The sequence below is a fragment of the Pteropus alecto genome, unplaced genomic scaffold, assembly GCF_000325575.1.
Source record: "Pteropus alecto unplaced genomic scaffold, ASM32557v1 scaffold45, whole genome shotgun sequence".
NCBI lineage: Eukaryota > Metazoa > Chordata > Mammalia > Chiroptera > Pteropodidae > Pteropus > Pteropus alecto.
The window spans coordinates 33,109,408-33,123,755 of NW_006442491.1; the positions used below are offsets into that span (position 1 = coordinate 33,109,408).

Here is a 14,348-nt window from a genome sequence, read left to right on the forward strand (position 1 = left end):
GGAGGGAGGGAGGGAGGGAGGGAGGGAAGCAGAAAGGACAAATGAACACAGGCTCTTTTTGATAAATGCTTTAAAATTCACTGGAATGACTCCAAAGAAATAGATGCGTTTAGGAGGGGCCCCGGGTAGCTGAATGAAGTGGGATGGAGACGTGAGTTTGCAATGTGCCCACTTCTGTACCTTTCAAACACTGAACTACACAGGACTGTGCGACTGACTACTTCTAAATTTAGAAACAAAACACCCCTACACCACCACCAAACAGCACACGGGTCTCGTGTGCCGCATTCCCTTAGACTTTTCTTATCGGTTTCCTGAAATCCCTGTAGCCGGGGATTTCAGCCATGAGCTCGTGGGTCCAGGACAGGTCTGGTGCCTCAGCACCCAGCCAGCCCTGGTAACCACAAAATGCCAGAGAACCGAATGAAATTAAATGATTAAATAGAAGGCAATCCCTCAGACACCAAAATAAGAATATCTATAAAGTGCTCAGTGTGGGCCACGTGCTCACGGCAAAGCCCTCAGTGGGAACCACTTCCCCTAAACCTCACCACAGTCCGACAGGCTGCTCCAACCTGGCAGATGAGGGGACAGCCCCTCAGGGAGTCCTGCACCTGCGGACGGGCGGAGCCAGCTGTGGGTCCAGCAGGCTGACCCCAGAGCCAACGCTCTTAACCGCAGCGTTTGGAGACCTCACTCCACACCTCTGAATTGTCTGGACAGCAACGTAGGGAGGAGCCCAGATGACAGGGACACACAGGAACACACCGAGGGTCCCCAGTGGCACTGCCCAGACCCGTCTGGCTCCTCCCTCCACCCCACCACCACCAGCCTTAGCAACATCTAACACTGCTCTCGTGATTCCCAGGGGCCACCGTCTTTGGGATCTCAGCCCTCTGTACATTAATCCATTTAGTCCTCCAAACTACTGAGCACTGCAATCACGCCCATTGCACAGAGGTGAACTCACCCGCCCAAGGTCATACAGCCCGTCATCCGTCAGTGGCAGAGCCCACACTTGAACCGAGGCAGCCTCGCTCGAATCCCCGTTCTCAACTCCTCCAGATGCTCAGCACCCACCCCTGGCCTCGGGGAGCCACCACCTCGGCTAGAAACCCTTTTCCCTTCCTGGACTCTGGCCCCCACCCTGTTCTCGTGGCAACCTGGGAGCAGCCACTGCTACAGCAGGCTCCACCTCGGGCGTGGCTCTGGCACTGTGACAGCCCCAAGAAGGTCACGGGAGATGTTTCCAAGAGCGCCTGTAAAGCACCAGAGGTTCCAACACCTGTCCCTCCAGGAAGAGGCAGTGCAGGTGCTGAGGGTCTGGTACGATGACAGCTCAGGTGTGGAAGACCACTCCCCAGGCAGCCTGCTCGCACCTGTCCTAGTGTCGCTGCTGCAGGGGAATGCCACCCTGCACTCCAGACACAGTGCTGCCGACCGCCGCCCTTTGCAAGGAAGCCAGACACGGCTGCACTGGGCTCTGCTGCCTACACACAGGCACAGGCTCTCTTTCACCATTCAGATTCACTGAATGCTTGCAGACTCCCAAACGTCTCTTGCATAGCCACCGACCACGCCATCACGAGGGGTTAAGTTCATCGAGAACATCCACAGAGCATGTATTGTATAAGCCAGCGTGTCCTCAAGCAACCGCAGGCCCCTTCTGTCCCCCGCCCTCGTGCATCTCACTCATTAATAAACAGGAAGCACGGCTTGTTGTAGACAGAGAAAGGAAAACACATGCTCCTACTTTCTCTCTTTTTAAAACTTTCCCAATCTCGTGGGCAGGCAAATTTAAGATGGAAGGGGAGGGCATCGCCCCTACCCTGACCCTGGAATGTGAGGCAATCTCGGCCTTCACGGGGCGTAAAATGGCAGAGCCCTTCCGGAAGGCCGCCTGTGACGTGAGGTTACAGCCCTGGAACGCCCATGTGCTCCATTTAACCCGGTGACCTGGGATTCTAGCCTGTGTACACTCGCCAAAATTCAGGAGAAAGCTCATCCATCGAGATATCCCCTCTAGACTAAGTTCTAATCTATAATGGCAAAAACAAACCGAAATAGTGTCACTGAACAGCCATTCGATAAATATATAGACCGAAAGAAATTAATGCACCTCAGCATTAACATTCAGAGCGATGACTTTAAATAACTCGAGCTTTCGGTTCTCTGCAACGGGACCCATTGCTTTTCTATAACAGAAATTATCGCTTTCGTGATGGAGAGAAAAAAAAAAAGAAAACTCTAGCACTTGGACATCCGTCCTGTGCAGGGCCCCAGAGCTGGGGACGGAGCTCGGGCAGGGCCTGGAGTGAGTCAGGTCCCTGCCGGGCCACGCACGCCTTCTCTGGCTTGGCTGTGCAGGCGTCTTTGTGGAGCAAGCCCTGGTCCCCTGAGCCGAGCTGCTTGTATCGCTGTGTGGCACACGGCAGCCCACTGCGACTCAGGGGGATGCTAGCTAGCATCTGACGGAGCCTCAGCCCCAGTTAATGCGGCCGCTTGGAAACACAAGAAGTTGCAGAAGTTGCTGGGAGAGCCAGTGAGGACCGAAAAGGGGACATCTCCCGCCAATTGGCAAACGTGGAATCAATCTGAGATCTGCAGCCCAGGCCTCTGACAAGCTGCTTCTGTGGCTAATTCCTTAAAGCAATGGGAATGAGGAAAGTGGGGTGGGAAAGGGGGAGGGAGGAGAGGGGAAGGGAGGGAGGAGAAAAAGGACCTGAATTCTCTTTCCTTTCTGTGCAGAAGATGGTTCCACTGTTTTTCCTCCTTCCAGCTCCAATGCTCAGCTCACGCCTTCACTGAAAGCACACCGTGTCCCCACACACCACTTCCCTCCCTGATGAATTAGGAACGCAGAGTCCTTTGGGGTTACTGGAGCATTGCTGTCCTGGAGCCTACTATTTTGCAGGCAGACAGGAGTGTGGCAACAGAAAACAAGCAACAACAATAAAATAAACAAACAAATACATAAATAAATAAGTAAAACGCAGAAACATGTCACTAGGTGGGAGGCAGCTCCCTTAGAGTGGGTGGTCCGAGAAGGCCTCTCTGAAGAAGGGACAATTGAGCCAGGACCAGTGAGACAAGAAGGCAACAGCTTACGAGCTACATGCCCCTGGGAGGGTTACTGAACCCCCCTAAGCCTCAGTTTCCTGGGAAATGGAATAATGACAGTACCCAGTGTGGGAACTGCGTGTCAATGCCACAAGACAATCCACTTAAACCGCCCAGGGCAGTGGTACTGGCACCCATGAAATCAAGAGAGTGACAAAAATCTGTGACGTGTCACCACCTGGAAGCTCCCGCTGGCAGGGATTCCTGTCTGTTTTACTGCTCTATCCAAATATCGAAACTGTGCCAGGGGCAGGGTAAGTGCTCAGCAAATATTTATGGAGTGAATGCATGGCAGCCTCTAAAATGTCCAAAAACCAAGGCTAAGAATTCCGCTGTCCACGGTGTGATAAGCAAGCATAGCTGTTTTGTGAGTGTCACTCTGCAGATCGAAATTATCAGACCTCAAACAGGTGACTTCTCGGGTCTGAGAGTCTGTGCCTCCCTCATCTTGCCCTTGGTCTGCCTTTGGGGTGACTACTTTGGAGGTCCAGTGTTCAGTATGAAAACATCATTTAAAAAATGAAAACGAGAATTGACTTGTGAAAATACAGGGCCCTGGTTAAGAAATTTGGCGAAAATCTACTGAAAGAAATATTACGTTGTCATTTGCAGTGTCATTTATGAAGTATCTCGTGATACAGGTAAAGCCTTACATTTACAATGCTAAGTGAAAAGAGTAGGAAAAATAAGGAACTCATACAACTCAATAATAACAACAACAAAAACAAACAATCAAAACAAAATATGGGCAGAGAACCTGAACAGATACTTCTCCCTAGAGGACAAATGGCCAACAAATATTTGAAAAGATGCTCAACATCGCTAGCTATTAGGGAAATGTAAATCAAAACCACAATGTGATACCATCTCACACCCGTTAGAATAGCTATAATCAACAGGACAAGTAATAACAAATATTGGAGAGGAGGTGGAGAAAAAGGAACCCTCATACACTGCTGGTGGGACTGCAAATTGGTACAGCCACTATGGAAAACAGTATGGAGGTTCCTCAGAAAACTGAGAATTGATCTACCCTATGATCCAGCAATCCCTCTACTGGGTATTTACCCCCAAAGACTTGAAAACGCATATCCGAAAAGATATTTGCACACCGATGTTCATAGCAGCATTATTCACAGTGGCCAGGACTGGAAGCAAAGGAAGTGTCCTACGATAGATGTTTGGTAAAGAAGCTGTGGTACATCTATACAATGGAATATGACTCAGCCGTAAGAAGAGATGAAATCCTGCCATTTGCTAAGCGAAATAAGCCAAACAGAAAAAGTTGAAAATCACATATCGCTTATATGTGAGATATAAACCTAAAGGCAACAAATGAACAGGACAAACAAACAGAGACGTGTGGACATGGACAATAGACTCGTGGTTACCAGAGGGTAGGGGTTGAGGGGAGCGGGGAGGTAGACGGGGTCAAAGGGGGTCAAATATGTGGTGACAGAAAGAAATCTAACTATGGGAGGTGAACGCACCGTGTAAATATATATGTGCCTTACTGTTAAAAATAAACAAACAGAGTAGGCAATAAAAACACACGTGTTACACGGCTGTAATTTACACACAGAAACCAGCCACGGAGAACGCAGCACACGCTGAAACGTTCGTGTCGGGGCTGCTCGTCCTGAAGGGAAAGTTAACGTCGTCCAGCGGTTTTCTGTCCTCCGATCTTTCTTTAATACATACGCGTACCTTTAGTTTTAATTTTATACTTATAATGTACAAATAAGCAGATGCAGAACATGTAAAATTGTATATAAATAACATAAAATTGAAAATAAAAACGTTACATCGATTTTGCACCTTTTTTTAGTGTTTTCCTCGTAATGCAACCTACTCAAGAAGAACGGGAAAGAGAAGGCGGCTGTGCTGTGACTGTTTTGCCAGATTGAGGTTCAGGGGTGCCATGGCTGCGCTAACCTGTATGTCTAAAACTTAACCTCAGATCAAGAAGAGGAAGCTTCTCAAATAAATCATAAAAAAAAAGAAAAAGAATTTCTTGTGACACGACTATGTTCCCACGAGGATGGCTGAAGCGAAGGGAGACAGACAGCGCCGAGTGCTGGTGAGGAGGCAGAATCAGAACCCTGCCTGCTGGTACCGAAACGGTGGAAAATTATCAGTTTCTACTAAAGGTAAACACGACAGACTCTAGCGCCCGGCACGGCCACGCGGTCAAGGGACTAAAAGGTATGTTCACAGCAGCGCTACTCACGAGAGCCAAAACTGGACACAGCCCCAACGTCCAACAAGAGGAGACAGGACAGAGATGACACAGTCACACGAGGTGTACGTGTGGCCATAGGAATGAACACGTTATAACGCACGGGCGACATGGCTTGATCTTACCCACAGAACGTGGAGCCGGAACAGCCAGGCTCGAGGGAGCAGGTGCTGCGTGACTAAATTTGTTCCAAACTAGGTGAAACGAATCTCTGCTGTTAGAAGTCAGGGTACAGGCTAAGGTGGGGGTTGGGGGGAGGGAACAGGGGGAGGCTTCTGAGGGAATGGCCTGTTTCTTTAGTGGCTACAGGTTACACGCGTGTGTCCACTTGATGCCCTTTTCTGGGTGTGAACGTGTATGCATGTGTGTGTATATATGCATAATCTTTTAAAATTAGCTTATTTAGGGGAAAAATACCTGCCAGGTGGGACGGGTGGCCTTACTCATTTACTACCTGGTCCTTTGATTTACCCGGATGTGGTTGTGTCACTCCGTGTAGGACAGCCTCTAAGTGCCTTTAATTTCTTGGGAGCAGAAACATGAGAAGGGGGATGAAGTTCTCCAGTTTTAAATTTTATTTGCTAAAACAAATTCGGATTCGAGTGATTTCCTTTTACAGTGAGGACATTTTAGACGTAGACATTCGGCACTTTCTGCCCCATTAGCGCAAATATGTCTCATAGAGAGTGGGTGAGGGAGAAAATAAGGCTCGACATGTAACTTTGAAAACAGATACTGTTTCTTAAGAATGTATAGTTGCTGGCGTAATTTGAAACTTCTAGAATATTTCTCTCTGTCACATCATTTCTTTTAATAATCAGCCTTTACCAGGAACAATGGAAGACACATGCACCTCCACATCACTGAAGCCTCAAAAAACCCCAATTCCTCTCCCGACAAAAATCACCTGCTCTAAATGGACAGTATAGGAACACTCATGTGGGAGAGGGCATCGGGACAGGCTGCAAGATGCAATTTGCTGCCTAAACTCAAATTAAAATGAGTCTTTGAAAAAGGGTCCCCAACCCCAGGGCCATGAACCAGTACTGGTCCGTGGCCTGTTAGGAACTGGGCAGCGCAAAAGGAGGTGAGCAGCGGGCAAGCCAGCGAAGCTTCATCTGTATCTGCAGCCGCTCCCCAGCGCTAGCATCACCGCCTCAGCTCCACCTCAGGTCATCAGGCACTAGATTCTCACAGGAGCACCGGTCCCTGGTGCCACAAAGTGTTTTAAAACACTGAGAAAAGTCCTTGTCATTCTTTTTTTTTTTTTTTTAACACCTACAGCACCTGGTCTGCCTAGGTGGTCTCCCATACAAGTACTAACCAGGTCTGACCCTGCTTAGCTTCTGAGATCAGACGGGATCGGGCTTGTTCAAGGTGGCATGGCCATAGACAAGTCCTTGTCATTCTAAATCAAAACCATTCTAAAAGGAAAAAAACCTTCTGCTCCTCAGTTTCATCACTGTAAACAGGGTTGTCAGGATGATTAAGCAGGAAGGTCCACATAAATCAGCCCAGAACAGTGCCGGCCACCTAACACGCACAGAACAATGGTCAGTGATGATTCTAATTCTCACCAAACTAATCGAGCACAAATCTAAGTGACGAGAACTAACTCAATAAAGTGCAACCTGGAAATGTGACTACTGTAAACTCATTAAGCAAAAGGAAACATCGGGGGACAGTGCCTAGTGCCCCCACCCTGCAGAACACCTGGTGACTTGGGTTCCTGTTTTCAGCCCAGTCCACATGACTTTGCAACACGCTCAGAGAGAGCTCTCGAGACTTCTTTATTCTTGCTAAAGAACTCACAAAGATCAGTTTAAAATAAAGTTTTATTAATAATACCAAGAGATACCACACCTGCCAAAATAGCCATAAACGAGATGCTTCATGTATTATTAGTTTGTGAAAAAATACGGGGAGGGGGGGGGCTTAAACAACCAAAATTTATTTTCTCAAAGTTCCAGAAGCCGAAAGTCCAAGATCAAGGTGTCGGCAGGGTTGGTGTCCTCTGAAGCCTCTCCGCTTGGCTTGCAGACGGCCGCCTACCCCTGTGTCCTCACACAGTCTGTCTTCACACCGCTGGTCTCTCTCTGTGTCCTAATCTCCTCTTATAAGTACACCAGTCAGCCTGAACTTAACTCGTTTAAGCTCAATCTCTTCTTTAGCGGTTCTGTCTCAAAATACAGTCACCATCTGAGGTGTTGGGGGTCAGGACCTCAACATATGAATTGGGGGGAAGGGGTAGCAGATACAAATCAGCCCCTAACACTTCCCAAATGTTCTCTTCCAACAGCTCCAAGCTCCCTTAGTTATTAAATCAGAAAGCTTAACTCATAGCTAAGAACAATAGTCCAAACATGAATTTCTTGCCTAACTGGTTTTTCTTTTTCTTTTTTTTTTTTTTTTAAAGACAGGATGAGTCACCTTAAAAGTCAATAAGGGACATATAAGGGACATGGCCATTCATAGTGTATATTCATCCCATTAGTCCCGTGGTTCCTAACAGGTGTAATTTTGCCCACCCCCACTCCCCATTCCCCTAACCCTGCCCAAGGGACACTTGGCAATGTCTAAACATTTTGGTTGTCACAAATAGGGAGAGGAAGCTACTGGCATTCGGTGGGTGGAGGCCAGAGATGATGCTAAACATCCTACAATGGAAAAGGCACCCACCACAACAGAGAGTGATGAAACCCAAAACATCAACAGTGCCAAAGCAGAGAATCTCTCAGGTCTAACCAGGCCCATCTGACTTCACCTTGTGTCACGGCAGATGGCCCAGCCGAGGCTGCGGGACTCTGCCAGGCCCTGTTCTATGAGGAAGGAGGGCCCTGCTCACACTTCTCACTGCTTCTTCCTCAGGAAAGACAGCTAACAGGCTCATCCCCGGCGTTTGGCAAATGCCATAGACGCCTAACTGGGAGGAGGCACGAGAATCCCCACAATCCCCACAACAAGCCTTTCCTTCCACGGGACCACTTCCAACTGGGCTCCCCCATACCCCCCCAAACCTGTTCAGACAATGACGAAAGTGACATTAAAATCCCCAATCGACCTGGTAAACTAACCACTGTTTTAAAAATCATGTTTCTCAGAAACAACTTGGCAAAAGAAAAAAAAAAATTTTAATCTATCAGCACAATCAGATCGTCCACGTCTGTTTCCTCGTAGCAACAATATTGTACTTTTTGGACTGACGGCAGCATTTTAGCATAGGCTGCTGCTTCCTAAATGTCAGGCGTGATCTGGGGGCCGTCTACAAACCTCATCAACTATTACTGACTTCAACCTTTTCTTTTACTGGGTACTTTTTGACTTAAATGTATCCTAAGAGGAAACTTCCTATTAGGAACACAAAGAGAAAACAAGTATCATTTGGGACAAACAGAAAGAACCATAAAAATAATTGCTCACCTTTCGATGTCTGGCAGTGAGCCACCTACAGTGACCTTTGCTGACATTCCCCACTGGCCATCCTTTGAATACTTGGTATCAATCTCTCAAAGTCACACACAGGAAAGAAAACAGATGCTAGCTTCAGAAACCATCTCCATCCTAACTCTTCAGGTAAAAGTCATCAGCAAAACCCTTACGGCTAGTCGTTTTCTTTCTAAATTAAACCCAAGTCCACTCACTGTCATGAGTGAAGCTGGAGATGCTTCATGTCCATTTCCAAAGATGGCCATAACATGCGGCCAGCCCTAATAAATGACCTTCATCATTTGCATCTTAGTAAAGATATTAAAAGAATGATCTGAAAAGTAATAAAGTCCAAAAAGAGATCGTTCAACACCTTGCCTCCTTCCTCCAACTTCTTGTGTGTATGTGGCTGAGGTCAAGGTCACATGGCCGCCCTCTTTCCTTGGGGACTGGGGTGTAAGGCCTGCCCTCACCGGCCTTCCTCAGGGCAGCCCCAGTGGGCCCGGCTCCTGCGTCCACACTCTACCCTTGAGCCTCTCTCCCTGGGTTCGTGATTCCGTCTCCCCTGGTGTCACTGCCCGTGACCGGTGAGCTCAGAGCAGGGCCCTCGGCAGGGACTCTGCAATGGAAAATGGACGGCAGAAGTGCAGCTGGGCTGCCTGGCAGGGCACCACTGCCAAGCCTTGTCCTGTTCTCATCTGAGGGAATGAAGAGCTGTTTATGTGACTGTCCACTCTGCCACAGAGGGGAAGGGCTAGGGTCCTGCATTTCACCCACCAGCACGATCCCCCCTGCCCCAGCTTCCCCTAAACACACCCCTGCACTCTGTATACCGAACCCCAGCTCCACTGCAAAGGCACACACGCCTGTCCACTGGTTAACCCTCACGGCTCGTGGTCCCGGTATTTGTGAATTCATCTGCTGCCGAAAATGCGTAACCTCGACATCAGTGCCCACAGCACTCTTGGGGTCATTCACAGACGCATGGAGTGCACCAAACCTGAACCCCCCTCACGCACGGTCCCGGCTGAGGTCAAACGAGGTGACCCTCTGTCTTGTTTCAGCTCATGCCAAACGCGTGTCCTCTCCACTGTCTCTTTAGTGCCCTGTTTGTCACATTTTGTGTTTTCTGTTAGCCATGTCACGTTTACGACGGCCCCCGGCACAGTGCTGAAGTACTGTCTCGGGTCCCCAAGGATGAGAAGCTGTGATGTGCCTCAGGGGAAATACAAGATCAGCTTCCTTCAGACATGAGCTACCGTGTTGTTGGTGAGTTCGGTGTTGACGGGTCAGCAATATACACCAGATGCGGTGTGTTTAAACAATGTATCTACAACAAAGTTCTGCGTTGATCGGTTGACAAAAATGTTGTGAGCAGAGGCTCGTTGTCACCTAACCCCGTACTTTTCTCAGGAGCAGTAGCTCACTATTGACTAATTCGGTGTCACCGGGGACTTTACAGACCATAACTACTGTGAATAATGAGAATCAACGGTACTGTATACCTAATACGACACCCACCATGTCAAAAGGAAAAGGGCATTTTAACCCCCCAAATTAGAAGTGACAGCTTCAATAAAGAGTGCAGACCTTTCGACCGAATTAAACGTATCTATAGGAAGAACTCCCTACGGTGACACGATTCTTCTCAGTTTCCGAGAATGGTGAAATCTGATCACTGACAGACCATGGCCCTGGCCTGGTGTCGAGGACGGCTGCAAAGGGCCACATGGCCTGCTGTGCCCCTGTCACCGGACACTCAGTAATTTGAGGTCTGTGATAGCTTCTAACAGTCAGGTACCCTGTGGCCATTTTCCAGCCAGAGTTCTCACCAGACCCTCTACAAAGATCTAGAAAGATGCTATGCAGCGCAGGGGTCCACGTGAGGCCCCCCGATTTCGGACGGTCTCTGAGGGCTCACATGCTGCTGTGCATGATTATACCAGACCACAAAGGCACTCTTACTTGCCCCCATTTTACAGAAGAGGACACTGAGGCACACAGGGGGAAGGACAGTGACACAGACTTCTATAAGGACTAAAACGGCAAACCTGGTCATTACCCTGAGTCTGTGTGATCCTGGCATTCAAACTCAACCACGAAGCAAAAAGGCCAGCATCCTGCCCTGCGTATTTAAAACTGTAGCTGACGACATTATCTTTAGTCTTACAGCAGTTTTCAAAATGCAATATACCTTAACTGCCACTCCCAGATTCTCTCTCCTGCGGTCACTTGGCAAAAGAATCATTCATTGTTACTGGTGGGAAAAACAAATAAACTGAGAAAAACCAGCACAGGGGACAGAGGTGATGAATAAATGCCTCCCAGCTGCCAGCCCTGGCTGCTCCCAGAACCGCCCCCCGCCCCGCATTCTCTTAATTTGGAGTCAGACTCACCTGAGTTCTTATTGGTTTCTGCCACGCATTCTTGGCCCCAAATAATTGCTTAATCTTTCTGGGCCTCAGTTTACTTGTTAGTGAAACGAGGATAAAAATATTGCAACGTCAAAGGGCCATTCCGCAGCCCAGTGAGAAAACACTAGTTTAGGGCAAAACACTGCAAATCTTAAATAAGTATTCATTCCCCCCCTCAGTGGTCAGTGTATGAGTCACGCAATATGTCGGTTTATATTCTGCACCCTTGAGCCTTGAGATGCCCCAGCTGCACCCGCCATGCTAAGTGGCTCCCAGTCCGACCGGGCAGCCTCACTGGGACTAGAAGCTTAGTGTGAGAATCCCTTCCCCAGGCCTACGAGACACACCCTCTGCATTAGCTTCCCCCGCTGCCCTAACAAATCACCACAAACTTACTCTTTCACAGTTCTGGACGTCAGGAGTCCAGAGCGGGTCTCGTGGGTCTAAAATCGAGGTGTTGGCAGGACCATTTCCTTCTGGAGGCTCCAGAAGAGAATCTGTTCCCTCGAGTTTTCTAGATGCCCCGTATTCCTCCACTTGTGGTCCAGCCTCCATCTTCAGGTCTCTCCCCAGCTCTGGGACTCACGCTCCTGCCTCTCTTTTGAGGATGCTGGTGATTATCCGTAGGGCTCCCCTGAGACATCCAAGATCGTCTCCCCATCTCAAAATCATTAACTTCACATCTGGAAAGTCCCTTTTGCCATGAACGGTACCAGTCACGGGCCACACGTGGATGTCTTTGGGGGACCCACCACACCAGTAAATATGAAGGTGTTCTGAATGCTTAGTGCTCTAAATTGTATATGAATTGCGTCTCAAAACAACCCTATGAGGTATAAATATTGTTATTCCCACTTTACAGGTGAAAAAACTGAGACCCAGTAATTGGGTACAGTAATTTGGGTAAAGTAATTTTCCCAAGTCACACAGCTGATAAGGAGTAGGGCCTGGGCTTGAACCCAGCTCAACTCCCAAACCCAAGCTCTAAACCACCAATTTCCTGTGTTTCACCAAGAAGAAGAGAACTCCAGCCAGAAACGAAGCACGTGACGTCAGAAAATGGTTTCCAGCCATATGGGGCAAATGCCTTGTTTCCTAACTAAACTGCAGCAACAGCTTCCTCAACAGCAGGATGTGGAGCTGTCTCAAGAGAAAATGAGCACAGGATTCCTTCAGCAAACAGACTGCATGTCTTGGCAGCATGACATAATTAATACTGAGTGACACTACCTCCTGGGACTCATGGCACCTACTTTTTTTTGTTTTTGTTTTTGTCTTTTAACCACAAAATCCCCCCAACCAACCAACAGCTTAGAGCCACGAGGTGAAATGAGCTGCCTGGGTAGAAAACCAATCCCTCGCAATGACTACTCTTCGTCTCCAGCAAATTCTTTGACGTCACTGAATCTTAGTTTTCTTGTCTATAAAATGGGGAAATCAGTTCCCAAAACTCGCACCATCGTGATAAAGATTAAAAACACAGCCATTTAATCTCAAGTGCCCAGCAGAGAGCGTGACACATCATATAAGTTCTTCTTTCTTTACCTCAACTCCCCACTCCCTATTATATTTCAGGAAATCTTGCCATCACTTTCTTCCAAAGTGTTTCATATACCAAGATTCCCACCTTCCCGTGGCTACGCCTAAAAATGCAGACTAACTACAAGGACGTACCTGCAAATGCCTGGCTCTCCAATACACGATTTGAACCTGAATCCTTGTCACTGTTTAGAAAATAAATTAGTTCCAAAGTGACAAATTTTAAAGGGAGTGTGATCTTCCATTCCAATACCAAATAGTAATCTTTTTCTTTTTTAACTGACTTCCCCACTTCCTCTGGGTCCCCATATTAATGGTGCATAGTTCTATCGTGGTGATTATTACTTAATTATTTGCAGTTTCTCTCATGCACTGAATCAGAGGTTCTCAGCTGTCACTGCCATTAAAATCATCTGGCAGCTTTAAAAAAATTAGATACCCAGCCCCCACCCTCGATTCTTTTTTCAAAGATCTAAAATCTTTGAGCAGCGACAGTAACTGTTTAAGCCTCTCAGGTGGTTCCAATGCACAGCCAGGGTCAGGACACCTGCACCTGTTGGGCAGGTCTTGTTCAATTCACCTTTGCATCCCAGTCACGTGGTATGGACTCTGCATATAGTAGGCATTTCATAATTGGTTTCGGCATGAATAATTAAACTTTAGAGTCCAAGTTTCATATAAATGTATTAAAGTATCTATTGAGGATGTATATTACAGGCAAGCACTATTCCAGGCATAGAGCTCCCGGTTATTTGTCACCATTCTTTAGTCCTGAATGGTCAGGATTCAAACACGGGAGAACAGAGAACCATCCTGAGTTCAATCTCCATTTTGCAGCTCGGTCCCAGCGGTCCCCAACCTCGCTGAGCTGGTTTCCTCCTCTACGTTACATCAATAGGGCCACCTCACCGGAAGATTCAAGGCAGACAGGGACAAAGACCCCACAAAATGGCAGCTGGAATCATTCCTTTTTTTTTATTTTTATTTTTTTAATTTCCATGGACACCTGATGAAGCCACCTTAGGGGTTCACCCTCCCCACCTTCTGCACCAAGCAACTGACGCTGCAATAAGCGGCGGCCACAGGATAGTGCCAGAGAGGACAGGACGCTAAGGGGGAAGGGCGGATCCGAGGCCGCAGCCCCGCCCAGCTGCCATTCTCAGCCTTCAGGGGACCTCGGCCTCACCTGGGCGGGCCGGGGGAATGCACATTTCCAGGTCTCACCCTTCCCGTAAGAACTGACTGGCGGGTCTGGGCGGGGGCCTGGAATTCTGCATTTTAACCAGCTCCCCGCAACCACTGGGTAAATCTGTCGCAGGCGGTGCCTCAGCCCCTCAAAACCTCAACAGGTCATTGCCATCCTCCGAACAGGAAGACAGAAGGGCGCAAAATATCAATCCATCCCCTCTCCGAGCGAGGGAGGCCCACGCCTACGCTGTCCTGGGTCTGTCAATGCGGGGAAAGCCACAGCAGGTGGCGAGCCCTGCTTGCCAAGGGCCACTTCCCTTAAATGGTGGGGGCTGGAGGGGTCTCCAATCTACCAGTCCCTCCCGCCCTCCTGCGGCTGCTGGTTCGGGTTCGCCCAGGGCCGGGGCGCGGGGTGGGAGGGT

General features: G+C 48.4%; 1 protein-coding gene and 1 pseudogene across 1 annotated transcript in view; both read right to left on the bottom strand.

The window, feature by feature from the left end:
- ATP9A (ATPase phospholipid transporting 9A (putative)) overlaps window positions 1–14,348 on the bottom strand; it is a 109,915-nt gene that overhangs the window by 94,350 nt on the left and 1,217 nt on the right. The gene's annotated exons all lie outside the window — the stretch shown is intronic.
- On the bottom strand, window positions 6,635–6,753 carry LOC112471224 (annotated as a pseudogene).